The 14145-nt window shown below is 44.1% G+C and overlaps 1 protein-coding gene across 6 annotated transcripts in view; it reads right to left on the bottom strand.

Moving 5' to 3' along the window:
• Positions 1-14145, bottom strand: part of RHOBTB1 (Rho related BTB domain containing 1) — a 198999-nt gene that overhangs the window by 68114 nt on the left and 116740 nt on the right. Inside the window, exon 1 of one of the 6 annotated variants that reach the window (XM_027840642.1) lies at positions 924-995. The exons of the other annotated variants lie outside the window; for them this stretch is intronic. The gene's annotated coding sequence lies outside the window, so the exon portion shown is untranslated. Of the gene's footprint in view, positions 1-923; positions 996-14145 lie in introns of those variants that run through there. 6 annotated transcript variants of the gene reach the window in all.

Raw genomic sequence — 14145 nt, 5'->3', positions numbered from 1 at the left:
CCTTCCCTCCCTCCCTCCCTCCCGGTCTCCTTCCTTTCTCTCTCTCTCTCTTTCCCCCACTGTTTCTTTCTCTGTCTGTCTTCAGCTCTCTCCCCCTCCCTCTCTGTCCTTCTCTTGGTCTCTTAGCCTATCATACATTAATATGCATATCACCCCAATTTATTAAGACCAGGCAAGTTGATAAATCAAAAAGTGAAAATTTGAAGCTATCAGTTATGCCCCTGGGAGTCACAGAATCTCAGGATTTAGCACTAATGATCACCCAGTTAAACTTCCTCATTTTAAAGGGGTAGAAACTGAGCTCTGGAGAGAAAAAGTAACCAACCCATCACACTAACTGATTCCACATTACTCCCCCTAATATACTCTAAACGTTAATCCAATTACTTGCTGTCCCTCCTCCCCATCTCCCACTTCTATGCTTGAAATTCTCTCCCCCTACTCACCTCTGTCTCCCAGGCTCTCCTCCTAGGTCCTCAGCTCAACTGGGACCTTGTGAAAGAGGCTCTTTCTGATCTGCCTAGTTATTAATAACCCATCTCCCCAAATTACTGTAGATTTAGAGTGTATCTGTTTATAATTTTTTTGAATTTACTTATCTGTATAAATGTTGTTTCTCTCCAGCAGAATAAAAGCTCCTAAACGACAAGTCTGTTTCTTTCTCTTTTTCTTTCTTTCTTTTTTCTATCTTCCTTTGTTCTTTCTTCCTTTCTTACTTCCTTTCTTCTTTTATATATGCCTGGCACATAACAGGCACTTAATAAGTGTTTTTTGAATGAATAAAACAGCCAAGAACATCCATGCTTTAAGTAGAAAAACTCAAATTCAAACTCAGGCTAAGTCCAACGCACTTTCCAATGTTCTAAGTTAATATTAACCCAGCAATACTATATACTGATGAGACAGGCTTAGAAAATCCATACCTGAGATGTAAATCTACAGAACACTGGAAAACTGGGTCTTGGAGATGGTCCCTGGTGATATCGTCTAGACTGGCTTCTCTAGTCTTAGAGAGACCCCTGGTGAAAATGAGGTTCCGACCCAATGAGCAGCAAACGATTGAGTTTAAACATTTACCAGTTATGCAACGTGCCTGTTAGAGTAAGTTGATTCTATGTAATTGGCATAATCAAGGGATCAGCCATCTCCTGATTTCTTAGCCAAGTAAAGGGGACAGCTGTGAGTGAGAAAATGTCTTTGGACAAGAGGTCAAAGGATGCGGAGTCTCAGATTTTAAAAGATGAAGAAATACTCTCAGGATGGGAAAGATAAAGGGGGAAACCACACTTCCCCCCTGAAACTTAGGGAAAAACATCATCTGAGAGACCTGGCTTGTTTTTTTTTTTAAGGGTGAGCTACAGAAGGAAAAGAGAACTTAGGAGAGATCGAACTTTAACATTCAAGAAGTTAGTTGTTGTTGTTGTTGTTTTTTCCCTTCCTACAATAAGGGCAACCAGCTGGTGCCACAGTGCATAGAGTGCCAGACCTGGAGTGAGGAAGACTCATCTTCCTGAGTTCAAATCTGGCCTCAGACACTTATTAGCTCTGTCACCCTGGGCGAGTCACTTCACCTTGCTTGCCTCAGTTTCCTCATCTGTCAAATGAGTCAGAGAAGGAAATGGCAAACCACTTCAGTATCTTTGCCAAGAAAACCCCAAGCGGGGTCATGGAAGAGTCCACAGACTGAAAAACAACAAACAGCGATGAGAAATCAGGCACCTCCTTTTTACCTTTCACTGTTCATCGGCATAAAAACAGCTATCACTGATAACAGTACTTTTGAAGTCTGCCAAGTTTTTTATTTATGCTCTTTCACGGGATTCTCCAAACAACTCTATAAGGCAGACGATATTATTATCCCCAGTATACAGATGAAGAAACTGGGGCCAGAGATATTAACTTGCCCACGGTTACAAAGCGAGCAAGTACCTGAGGGAAGATTTGAACTCAGGCCTTCCTGACTCTAAGTCTAGTATTTTATCCAACAGATTTGCCATCTGGTTGCCATATAACATCTTTGATAGTACAAACAGAACAACAAAAAACAAAGTCTTTGACAATTTGGGCCTACTCCCTCTTGGAGCCCGCTGCATCTTGTCTGGATCAGCCCCTTTCCTTCTATCAACCTCATCCTCCCATTTTCCAGAAACTTCCACATTTCTTACTCATATACCAGCCACTCCCCTGCATCTCCCTGCCTGTGACTTTGGAGAGGGCAAACCAATCAGACGCTTAATAAATGTCTACATGCAGTGCACTCTGCTAGCAACTCAGATGTGACTGTGTTCAAGGTGCTTACCATGCATGTAGTAGGCTCCAGAGATTCTAACACAAATTAGAACACAAGTGAATCTCATATTCTTAGACTCTGTGGCAAAAATCAGCTCATTTTAAGCCTGGGATGGAGCCAATATGACGGCCCCTCAGGTCCCTCTGTGTTTCCCTCCTATTAGTTTTAAGAAGTTTATTTTGTATGGAAAGTTTTGAGTCTGCAAGTACTCAAAGCCTGCATTTAGGAAACTTTCTTCTACCTAGGTAGTTTGGGCTCTTTGCCCAACCTTACATTTATAACTATCTCTGGTTAACCCCTGGCCCCTTTGTGTTGGAGGCAAAAGACAGTTACTAGAAATGTTTGATTAATGAAACAGCAGATTAAATTATACTGTCTGTGGAAACTGGGGAAAGAACTGACCTTTTCTCAAGATTCCCATTTCTTCTCTGAAACAGATGCATACAAACCAATGGCTCTGTTCACTCAAAATTTCCCTTCTCCTCCCCAGATATTTTTGGCCACTGTTCAGTCCTCCCCTTAGTCCTTTTTTACCCCCATCTTTTGAATCCACTCAGAATCTCATTCTAGTTCTGACATAGCTGCTTTTCTTTATATAATTTCTCTGGGCGTGACTTGGTCTCTTGACCAATGGCTTTGATTCAAGGAGATTTACAGGCCCTGTTTACACTTAGGTCCGACAGATTCACTCCAAGTTTTCTCACCTACTTAAGGTATCAAAGCTAAGAGGGTATGATTTTAAGACCTTACAAGATATTTACTTATCTTCTAATTTGTATTTTAATCTCTCTAATCTTACTATAGATGGTAAGCTACTTGAGGTAGTTAGCACCCTCATCTCTCCACAGTCCAGTATCATTTACTAAATATCTATTGAATGAATGTAATTAATAATTTGTGAGAAGATGAGATAGAAGACTTTTCCCATGAGCCTGGAATTTTTTTGTGAATTTAGATCTATTAATGGATTATTTTTAGTTTTGTTTTCTAATAAATGTTACAATATATTTTCCATAATAATGGTATTGAACATTTCTTCCATTTTTCTAAGTTGGGAATAATTACATTTTATTCCCTTTACCAAAGAATGTTGAATAATCATGAACTATTTGAGTTGAAATTACACGTCAGTTCTGCTATAACCGATACAAAAGCACCACGCTAAATAAAATCAAGCAATAAAAACCATAGGATTTATGGGGGAAATTTGAGTTAGGAGAACAATGCTCAAAAATTTCATCACTGACACATAAAAAAGATAGTAAGCCAATTAAAACAGTAGGACAGTGTTATGCATGTTAAATAGTTAAGAAATAAATACTACAATAAAGGCTGCTGCTCAGCTAACACCCTGGTTCCCATGGGCTGGGCTGGAGGGTAGAGACCCAGTAGCCTGAAAGTCCCAGAAGAAAGTAGGGGAGAGGATAGGCTCAGCCTAGCCCTCCCCTAACCACAGCTCCTACTGAGTCAGAACATATACAATAAATATGGCATTTCTCTCTGTGTTCTCTCTCGTTTCTCTCAAAAGAAATCCTGTATAAGCAAACTCAAAATCTGAGTTACGCTCAAAACATTCCCCAATGAATCGGGTGTATTTGTGTTTTGGAAATAAGAGTTATAGCAGTAGTGTATATGTAAGTATGCACACACGTACATGGAAGAGAAAGTAAAGGATTGAGGCTGGGGTGTATATACATACATACACACATACATATGCATATATATACACATACATATATAGAAATATATACTCATGTATATATATATGTGTGTGTGTGTGTGTATACATAAAGTCTCTAAGCTTGACCCTTTATACCTTTTTCTGGCTTTCTAAACATTTCTTTGGCAATCTCATTCATTGCCATGGCTTCAGCAACCATATCTGTGTAGATGACTCCCAAACTTCTGTCTCATGTCCTGACCTTTCTCTTCTGATCTTCAGAGCCTCAGAGCCCACCCCTATAGTCTCAATGGCGCCTGAAACTCCCTCAGGTCCCAAATGGAACTCCTTCGTTGGCTTTCCCATGGAATCTCCTTCTCCTTCTGATAGTGCAGTTTTGGTCCATGGCACCACCATTCACTCAGTCCCAGAAGCAGAAACCTTGGGTTTATTGCTTACTCATCCCTTCCCTTGTTTCTCACATCCAATCAGCAGCCAAGCCCAGGCAATTTATATCTGTAACATTTCTTCTTACAAATCACACTATGGTCATTATTTGCCCCTTCTGGTCTAGTCTTCATGGTAAACTTTCTTTACCACAGATTTAGTCATTCAATTCAATTTGATAGAAATTCACGAAAAACTCATGTCATTCTTTTTTCAGCAGCCCTCTAAGGTCTCCTGTGTAAAGCAGCAACTCCATTCAAGGCCTCCCATGAGGCAGCTGGTGGCGCCATAGTGCACAGAGCACTGGGACTGGAGTTGGGAAGATCTGAGTTCAAACCCCAGCTTCAGAAACTTCTTAGCTGGGTGGCACTGGCCAAGTCAATTCACCTCTGCCACCCTCAGTTATTCCATTTTTAAAATGGGATTAAAAACAGCACCTACCTCCTAGGATTATCATGAGGATCAAATGAGATAATATTTGTAAAGTGGTTTTCAAACTCCAAAGCACCATAGAAATGCCAACTATTATTATTACCATTATCATTATTACTATTATTATTAATATTCCACAAGCCTGGTACCATTCTGCCTTTCCAACTTCATGTTAGCCCCCTCCCTCCTTGTATTATGCACCAGCCAGGTCAGACTCCTTTTTGCCCACTGATGCATGCTGTGCTCTCATGCCTCATTGACTTTGATCAGCTTGTACCTCATGTCTGGAATGTCTTCTCTGGCTCCCTCTGCCCTATGAACTCTGACTCATCTCTGAAAGTGTAACTCAGAGACCATCCTGGATGCCCCAGTTGGTAACCACCTTTCCTGTCGACCTTGTGGTGCTTTGCTTCGTCCCTAATGAACTTACCATGGGACAATGGGTAATATGGCCATGTCTTATAAGCTTGTAATGTAAGGTCCTTGAGGGCAGGGTTCTTGTCTTATGTCAACTTTGGATGTCTCCTACTCCCTTCCACAGTGCTCTGCATTCAGCAGATGGGGGAAATATTCATTGATGTGTCACTATCTTTTTGCACATAAGAATATGAAATTAGAGGATGGGGAAATCTCTTTCATTTGGGGACATATTAAGGAAGGCTTCCCAGAGCTGGTGGTGGGCATCTGAACTGGACCTTAAAGGATCAGAGGGTGTCAGTAGGCAGAGATTGGGAAGGAAAGGAGAATGTGAGGGTAGGCCAAATGGGACTGTGTAGTTTGGCTCCAAACTAACCTTCTAGGCTTATCTCCCAAAATCAAAGAATTTCAGACTTGGAAGAAGGCACCTAGTCCCATCTTTACCGAAAAGAATTCTTTTTCCATCAAGTGGCCATCTAGCCTTTGCTTGGAGATTTCCAGTGAGCGGCAATTCACTACCTCCTCCCAAGGCAGGGCCCAGCTCTCATGATTAGGAACTTCTTTCTGACCATGAGCCAAAATCAGTTTCTTCTATTTCCACCCATTCCTTCCATACCTGTGTTGGGAGGGGGGGGGGCACTCCTCACCTTACTCTCTACTCTACTCTCTATCTACCATATTGGCCCAGAGAGGAAACAACTCCTCTAGTGCCTCCCAAAACCAAAATCCTCTGACTCCTAAGCCAATTTTCCTCCTATTATTCCCACAAATCACCTAAAAGAGGTCCTAATTTTAACCTATGAAGAATGTCCAGGAATCACTTCAGAAAAATAGACATGGGGCCAGCCTTCAAAGCCAATATTCACATCCTGAGGGAAGCTAGGTGGCAGTAGAGAGCACTGGGCCTGGAGTCAGGAAGCTGTGTGACCCTGGGCAAGTCACTTCACCCTGTTTGCCTCAGTTTCCTCATCTGTAAAATGAGCTGGAGAAGATGGCAAACCGTTCCAATACCCCGAATGGGATCATGGAGAGTAGAACACAACTGAAACAAATGAACAAGGACAACAATGATTGACATTCTTCTGAGTGGCAAGAATGACTCTAAGCCTCTTTTGATCCATTTATTGATCATGTCTATTTCAGAGATTATGTGGCATTAATAATGAGAAGAGCTTACACTGACATAAACAGAACTGTTGCGATCGAAACCGAGATCAGAATCAGTTTTATTTTCTCAGAACTATAATCAGAATCATCACCTTATACCAGGAAGGGACCTTAGAGGTCATTTCGTCCAATGACTTCATTTTCCAAAGGAGGAAACTGAAGCCCAGAGAGAAGGGAAGTGACTTGGCCAAGGGCATAGCGAACAAGCAACAGAGACAAAATCCACCCCCAGATACTCTGTGTCTGAGTCTGTTCCTCTTTCTAATGCAGTCCACTTCCTTGGGAGGCAGGATTGGGACTTGGAGTGAGGAAGATGTGGCTTTAAATCCCGTCTTGGACAGTCGCAAAGAAAAAGGGGAAATACTGAATAAAACAAACTGGAAAGCTTGGCCCTGGAGAGAAACAACTTCTAAGCTGACTAGGCGCTGCACACTTCCTGAATGGCCTTGAGCTTTGGTTTCAGGACATGTGAACCCAGAGGATGGATGATGTAACAAGATGGAGACCTGAACATCTTTCAGCCCAATCCTCTCTCCTTTTACCAGGAGGAAGATGGGGTCAGAGGGGGGAAATCACTTATGTAAGGGGATGATAGAGCTAGCATGTAATGGGGATGGGATTTGCTCTCAGGTCCTTGGACACCAACTCTGGATTTCAAGGATACAGAATTATGTAAAGCCTCCTCCCTGACTTCTGTCCTTATGTAGAGCAGCTGGGTGGTGGACCGATTGGGGCACTGTACTGGAGCAAGGAAGACCTGAGTGTGGATGCCGCCTGGGCAAATCACTTAACCTAACCTTGGTCCGCTTCAGTTTCATCATTTGTAAAATGGAGATGATAACAACAACGATAGCAACAATAACCACAAATTAATAAATCGGGGATACCTTATCTCCCAGGGCTCTATATGTAAAGTGCTTTGCCAACTTTAAAGCACTATAGAAATGCTATTTGATATTATGTGGAGACAGCTCCCCTTTCCAAGAGCATTAAGGGCTGGCTGCCAAAGCCAGCTCTTGGCTCCGGGTCAACGTGCCCGCTGTGACCTGGACCTGCTGAGGAGAGGCTAAAGTCATTCACTAACAAAAATGGGTCCAAGGACCACTCCTTGATGGAGGGGACCCCAGAGGAGCCAGGACATACAAGGTAAGGGCCAAGAGCATCTGTCATTGACTTGTGGCACCCGAGGCATACCTGCACAAAAGGAGCCAATGAAGGGAGGCCCACAAGCTCTCATCAAATAAGGGAACCGGAAGATAGAAACATGGGGAATCAAGAGAAGGAAGGGACCTTTAAGACCGTCTTGTCCAACTCACTCAATTGACATGGGAGGAAGCCTAGGCTGATATGGGCTCGAAATAGCTATCATCTGGTACTTTGGAGGAGGCCTCCTTTGGCGTAGAAGGTGACGAGCTTGCCATCGAGGTCCCTTCCTGAACTGCTAGTCTGCCACGGTCTAATATCTCCCAAACTGTCCTTCAAAAAGCAGTGAAGAATGAACTGTAAAGCCCAAATCAATGTCCTCCTTTAACTGTGATTTCTGTCTCACTGTAGAGGCATCTCCCTTGGGTTGGGTTGGGTGGTACAGTAGGAGGAGCACTGAATTGACAGTGAAAGGTCCTGAGTTGGAATCCTGGCTATGATGTGGACCCCTGTGTGACTTTAGGTTAGTTCTTTCACCCCTCTCAATATCCATCTATCCATCTATCCATTCATCCATCCATCACTTGATTTAAGGCAGTGCGGTACAGTGATGAGAGGGCAGAAGACCTAGGCTCAAATCCTCCTTCTAACATTTACAACCTGTGTCAGGATGCTGGATTTGGTTTCAGAGGTCCCAGGTTCAAATCCTGCTCTGCCACTTAATGTGTGACCTTGGGCCATCATCAGGTAGGCATTACATAGAAAAGTGAATTCGCCAGTGTGAAAATGTGAGATGAATGTGAACTTTCATTATTCCACAAAGCAGCGTGGTTTATGTTCATGACAGAAGTCCACTGAAAGAGGGCTTGCAGCCCCCTCTCAGGGTTCCCAGCAGAGGAAGATGAAGGAGAAAGTGAAGGAGGCCCAGCTGCTTTCCACAACGCAGCCAATGACAGACACACACAGCCAGCGGGCAGGTTTAAAAATTTCCAGGCTGGGCACCCAGCACTGGAGTGAGGGCAGCAGCTGGTGAGAAGAGTGTTGGAAAACATTTCCCAGAGACAAAAATGAGGGGGGCAGGCGAGTTATCGGATGACAGAGGGCGAAAGGGAAAATTGTTACAAGTTTATACTTCTAACATCAATGCAAGGGACAGGCACTGCCCAGAGTAGGGCTGGGCCCAGGCTCACCCAGGGCTGGGTCTGAGTGGACGGCTACCGGGAAGGCTGCTCAAGCTGGATTCTGTTGATTTGAGAAGAAGGTCAGAATGGCAAGGAATTCAAGAAAGTGGGAAAATGAAGGGGAAATTTCTCTATTGCTATTTTCTAGGAATTATTATTAATTTTTAGTGGCTAATAATAACACATTTATACAACATTTGAGTTTCACAAAGTACTTTCTTTATAACAACCTGGTCAGGTAGGTAGTATAAGCATTATTACTCCCATTTTACAAATGAGGAAACCGAGGCTCCAAGAAGAGATGGGACTTAACCAAAATCACACAACTACTAAGTGTTGGCACCTGACCTCTCCCAGCTCCCGGCCCAGAGTCCCTACTAGAAGGAGAGATGATAACCCTTCTGAGACACAAAAAAAGACAGAACATTTTATTTTGCTACAATTTGGCACAGTTATTGTGTAACATTATCTATCATCACCACCACAGCTGACCTTTGTAGAGCACTTTGCTGTTGGCAAAGTTCTTTTCATACATTTGACAACAACCCAGTGAGGGAAGGGCTCATGACGATTCCCATTTTATGGAAGAGGAAACTGAAGCTTTGAAAGGTTAAGGGATGTGCCCAAAGTCACCTAATAATAAGTGATTTAAAAGGGGAATTTGGACCCAAGTCTTCCTAATTCCAAGTCCTGCTCTCTTGAATTTCAGTTTGCTCTTCTATAAAATGGGAATATTAATGCTTACTAGTATCTACCTCCCCAGTCTATGGCAAGGAAAATGCTTTGAAATGAAAAGTGTGACCTACATAGGGGATTGTTATTAGTTTACTACCACTCTCTCTTCTCTGTGGAGACAGACAGACAGATAGGGATGTGTATGTATACACATAACTATATGTACACAGAGTATATTATTAAAGTTCCTAGGTTCATAGATTTAGAGCTGAGAGGTCCCTTAGAGGTCACTTTATCCAAGACCTTCACTTTACAGATGAAGAAATTGAGGCCTAGGGAGATTAAGTGACTTGCTCACGATTACACAGGTACAAAGGGGCAAGGCTGGGATTTGAACCTAGGTCCTTTGCTCCAAGCTTCCAAATCCTGCCCCTCTACTAGCATAAAAGACTTACAAAGTCCACCTGAGACACATTCTGTCATCTGAACCTCACAGCCTGGTGAGGGAAATTAACCACAGGCAATGTTAGACCCCATTTTAAAGAGAAGAAAATGAGGCCCAAACAAGTGGACCTCCAGCTGATCTGATTCTCTTGCCACTACATCCCTTGGCATCTTCTACAATCGTGTGCTGCCTATAGCAGGACCCAAAGCTTCATGGGGGTGCAAAGAATAAGAGCCTCAGGAAAGGCTCCCTGGATAGGACTGTGAACAGTGAAATGTTCACTTCCAAGAAAAGCAGCAGCACCAGCTCTGGATGAATGACAATAAAAAGCTTCTGCATATGGTGGGCCATCCCTTTACACCAATGGAATCCTATGATTACTCATTTCTGCATGTTTCTTATAAGCCTTCAAATCCAACATGGCGGGGGTGGTGGTGGATCCAATGCCCATCTGGACTCAAAGGCCATAATTCTGGACTAAGTCATGAGTAACTGGAACCTTTGCTGATCCACAAGAATCAGACTGGGCTTGGCAAAGGAAGGACAGAAGGAAGAGAAGGGCATGTGTCATTTGAGTACCAGACTAGCTCATTTCCAGAAGGCATCTGACCAGTGTAGCTACAGGGAGATGTATTTTTTGACCATGACAACTCTGGACATTGTCAAGTCAAAATGGATTTATTAAGCACCTATTATGTGTCAAGCACTATGCTAAGTGCTGAGAGTATAAAATAGGCAAAACCAGTCCCTCCCCTCATGAAGCCTGCATCCTTCTAGTGGGAGAGACAAGATGCAAACAACTGGGGTCATATATGATGTGATTTTTTTTGGATGGGGGTAGACATTGGTGGAGAGGGGAGCCATACTAATGAAATCACAGATCCCTGAAGTCATGACTAAGCTAGGAATAACACAATCAACTAAGAGCAGCAGGCCCTAGCATTGCCCTAAGTGGCTGGCAATCTCTCCAGGTAGACCTTCGGATTTCATGAGAGCTAAACACACACACCAGCAATGGCACACATTTCTATCCTGCCTTATGGTTTCCAAAGCACTATCCTCACAGTAAAGCACACAGGACATAAGTATGACACACAGGTACAGAAGCATTCTTAGCCCCTTTGGAAACATGAAAACTATGATGGTTCAGAGAAGTATGGATCGGAGGTGAGATCAAATCCTGGTCTCTTGAACACAGGTTCAAAGCTCTTTGCATACTATAACAGTAAAAAATAATACCAACTAGAATTTCTATAGCATTTTAAGTTTTGCAAAGCATTTTATGAATACTATCTCATTTGACCCTCACAACAACTGTGGGAGGGAGATATATTATTATCCTGTCAAGGTATTAGGAGATGCTGTTTTCCAGAGCTAAGACCCAGCAAGTCTGCTGTGCCCAGAGCTTGGCATAACCACAGTCCTTTGCACTCACCTTCTGGGAACGATGGCCCCTGAGCTTGGGCAAGCACCAACAGACCCAGACATAAGCCCTGCTATGAACCGACTTTTTGTCACTACACAACCTTGCCTCACCCCTGCTGTTGTGCCTCATAACGGTTGCTACACCATACTATTTAACTCTTTTTGTCTAGCCACAAGTATATAAATCAAGGTTCAGCCCCACTGCCTCTGGTCCCCCCACTAAGGGCGGAGCCCAGGCACATGTGTCTAATCTGCCTCCTTGCTTGCAAGCCATTTCCCTCACTTTGAAAGTAAACTTCTGTTTAATTCCTGACTCACCTGTCTCTAGCCTGCTCTGTTTGGTGCCAGCCATCCACAGGTTGGAGGCTGGTTCAGTCTGGCTGACAATTCCCATTTTACAGATAAGGAAACTGAGCCTGAGACTTGCCCAGAATCACAGAGCTAAGTAGGTGTCTGGGGCAGGATTTGAACTCCAGTCTTCCTGACTCCCAGTCCTGCACTCTGGCCACCGTGCCACCTAGCAGCACGAGGCCATCCAGACTCTCAAGTCACACAATTACAGGATATCTCAGACCTGGAAGTGACCTCGGTGACCTCTAGTCCATCCCAGACCCAACAGAGGGCACCTGACGAATGATCGCCTAGCTCCTGTTTACGGATGTCCCATGTGGAGAGGCCCCGCTTCCTCCAGGGGACGCCTGCTCCACTCTGGGATAGCTCTGATTGTTGAGAAATTGTTTGTGGCATCAAGCCTCCATTAGCCATTTTGCAGCTCCATGCCCCCTGCCCAGGGACTCCCAGTTCTGCTCTCCAGGGTCAAGTAGGACAAGCCCCTCTCTTCCACACTAAACAGCTTCAGGACTCCAAATGATTCTCCTTAAGCACATCCCACTTCCACATTCACTCTTCCTGCTGAAGGCACCACCATTCTTCAGGTTTCCTAGGTTTGAAGCCAGAAGCCATTCTCGACTCCTACGTTGAGGCGCTCCCTCACCCCACACTGCGTTGTCTTGCTGACCTCCACAACACCTCCAGCATGCAGCCCCCTTTTTTCCCTTACATAGCCACTCTCATGCAGGCCCTCACAGCCTCTTACCTGGACTATTGGACCAACTCTCAGTTGGCGTGTCTCCCATTTCAATTCATTCTCCCCACTACTTTTCCTAAAGCATAGGTCTGACCGCATCACTCCTCCACTTGATGACTCTCTAATGTACCCTGGGTCAAATCCAAACTCCTCTGTATGGCATTTAAAGGCCTTGACAATCCGGCCTCAACCTGCCCTTCCAGCCTATGCATGGCCTACTCCTCTCTGGTTCAGCCTTCTCATTGTTCCTCAGACAAGAAAAGGTTAGAACAGCCCATAGCCTGCCTCTGTGGCCTTACATCTGCTGCTCCCCCACCCCCTCCTGGAATTAATACCATCCTCATCTCCACTTCTTGGCACCCCTACTTTCCTTCAAAGCTCAGCCCAAGCACCAACTTCTCTGCCTGTGAACTTTCCTGATCCACACTCTCAAGTGTCTGGTGTGACCTTCTCCAATTTCCTTCTATTTTAAAACGGCTATTTTCTCTATATTTATTTACATATATAGTCTCTCCCCTAATATATTATATGCCCCTGGAGGGCAGGGATGGTTCCATTTGTTTTGGAATCTCCAGATCTCTTCACAAGGCCTGTGATAAAGTAGGTGCTTAATGTATGCTTGTTTGTTAATTAAAGCTATGTATGACAGTTATTATTATAGCCTTCTCATGATGAACGTCCTCCAATATACAGACATTTCAAAGGTAATTTGTTACAATAATAATAAGGGTATGTAGTCTGGAAAGCTTTTACTTGCTATAGGGGAATTTTGAGAGAAAAAGGCATTCCAAGTCCAGGCTTCCCTGGATGAGCCATCCTAAAGAGCCTAGGGCCAGGCAAGCAGAGGCTTGTAGGCTAGGAGAAAGGCAGAAGCCCAGGAGCAGAAGATTCTGACTCTAGGTTCAAGCTGTAATGAGTGCCTTCCTGGCTCTTGTTCATAGAACAGCTAGAGGCCAGTGTCACTGGAGCAATGATCCTGTGGTGCAGAGTAAGGAATAAGAAGACTGGAAAGGTAGGAGGGGCGTAGGTTAGGAAGGACTCTGAAAGCCAAACGGAGCACTTTGTATTTGCTCTTGGAAGTCATAGGGAGCAAAAAAAGAAGAATTTATTGAGTGGGGGAGGCGGGGTAACACAGTCAGACCTGTACTTTAGAAAAATCCCTTTGGTGGCTGAATGGAGGATAGGTTGGAGTGGGAAAACACCTGAGGTAGACAGACCTCCCAGCAGGCTATTGTGATAATCCAAGTGTGAGGTGATGAGGGCTTGGACCATAGGAGTGGCAGTGTCAGAGGAGAGGAGGCATATTGGAAAGGAGGTGTATTCAAGAGATGCTGCAAAGGTGCAATTGATAGGCTTTGGTTAACAGGTTGGATATGGGGGGTGGTGAGAGAGAGTGAGGAGTCCAAGATGACCCCTACATTGGGACCCTGAGGGACTGGGAGATGTTGTCCTCAATAGTAAAAAGGAAGATAGGATGGGGAAGGGGGAGAATGTTTAGGGGGAAAGATAATGAGTTCCATTCTGGACATGTTGAATCTAAGATGTCTACTGGACATCCATTTCACAACGTCTGAAAGGTAATTGGAGATGTGAGATAAGAGGTCAGCAGAGAGGTTGGGGCAGGACAAATAGAGGAAGAAACATCAGCACAGAAGAGATAATCGAATCTAGGGGAGCTGGTGAGCTCATCAAGTGAAGCAGTAGAGAGAGGAGAGAAGAGGACCCAGGACAGAGCCCCAGGGGACACCTATGGTTACAGGGTATGACCTGAATGGG

This window comes from Vombatus ursinus, unplaced genomic scaffold (genome assembly GCF_900497805.2).
Source record: "Vombatus ursinus unplaced genomic scaffold, bare-nosed wombat genome assembly UNPS02014847.1, whole genome shotgun sequence".
Classification (NCBI taxonomy): domain Eukaryota; kingdom Metazoa; phylum Chordata; class Mammalia; order Diprotodontia; family Vombatidae; genus Vombatus; species Vombatus ursinus.
Note: the sequence above shows the minus strand (reverse complement) of the source record. Positions and strands in the feature narration are given on the sequence as shown.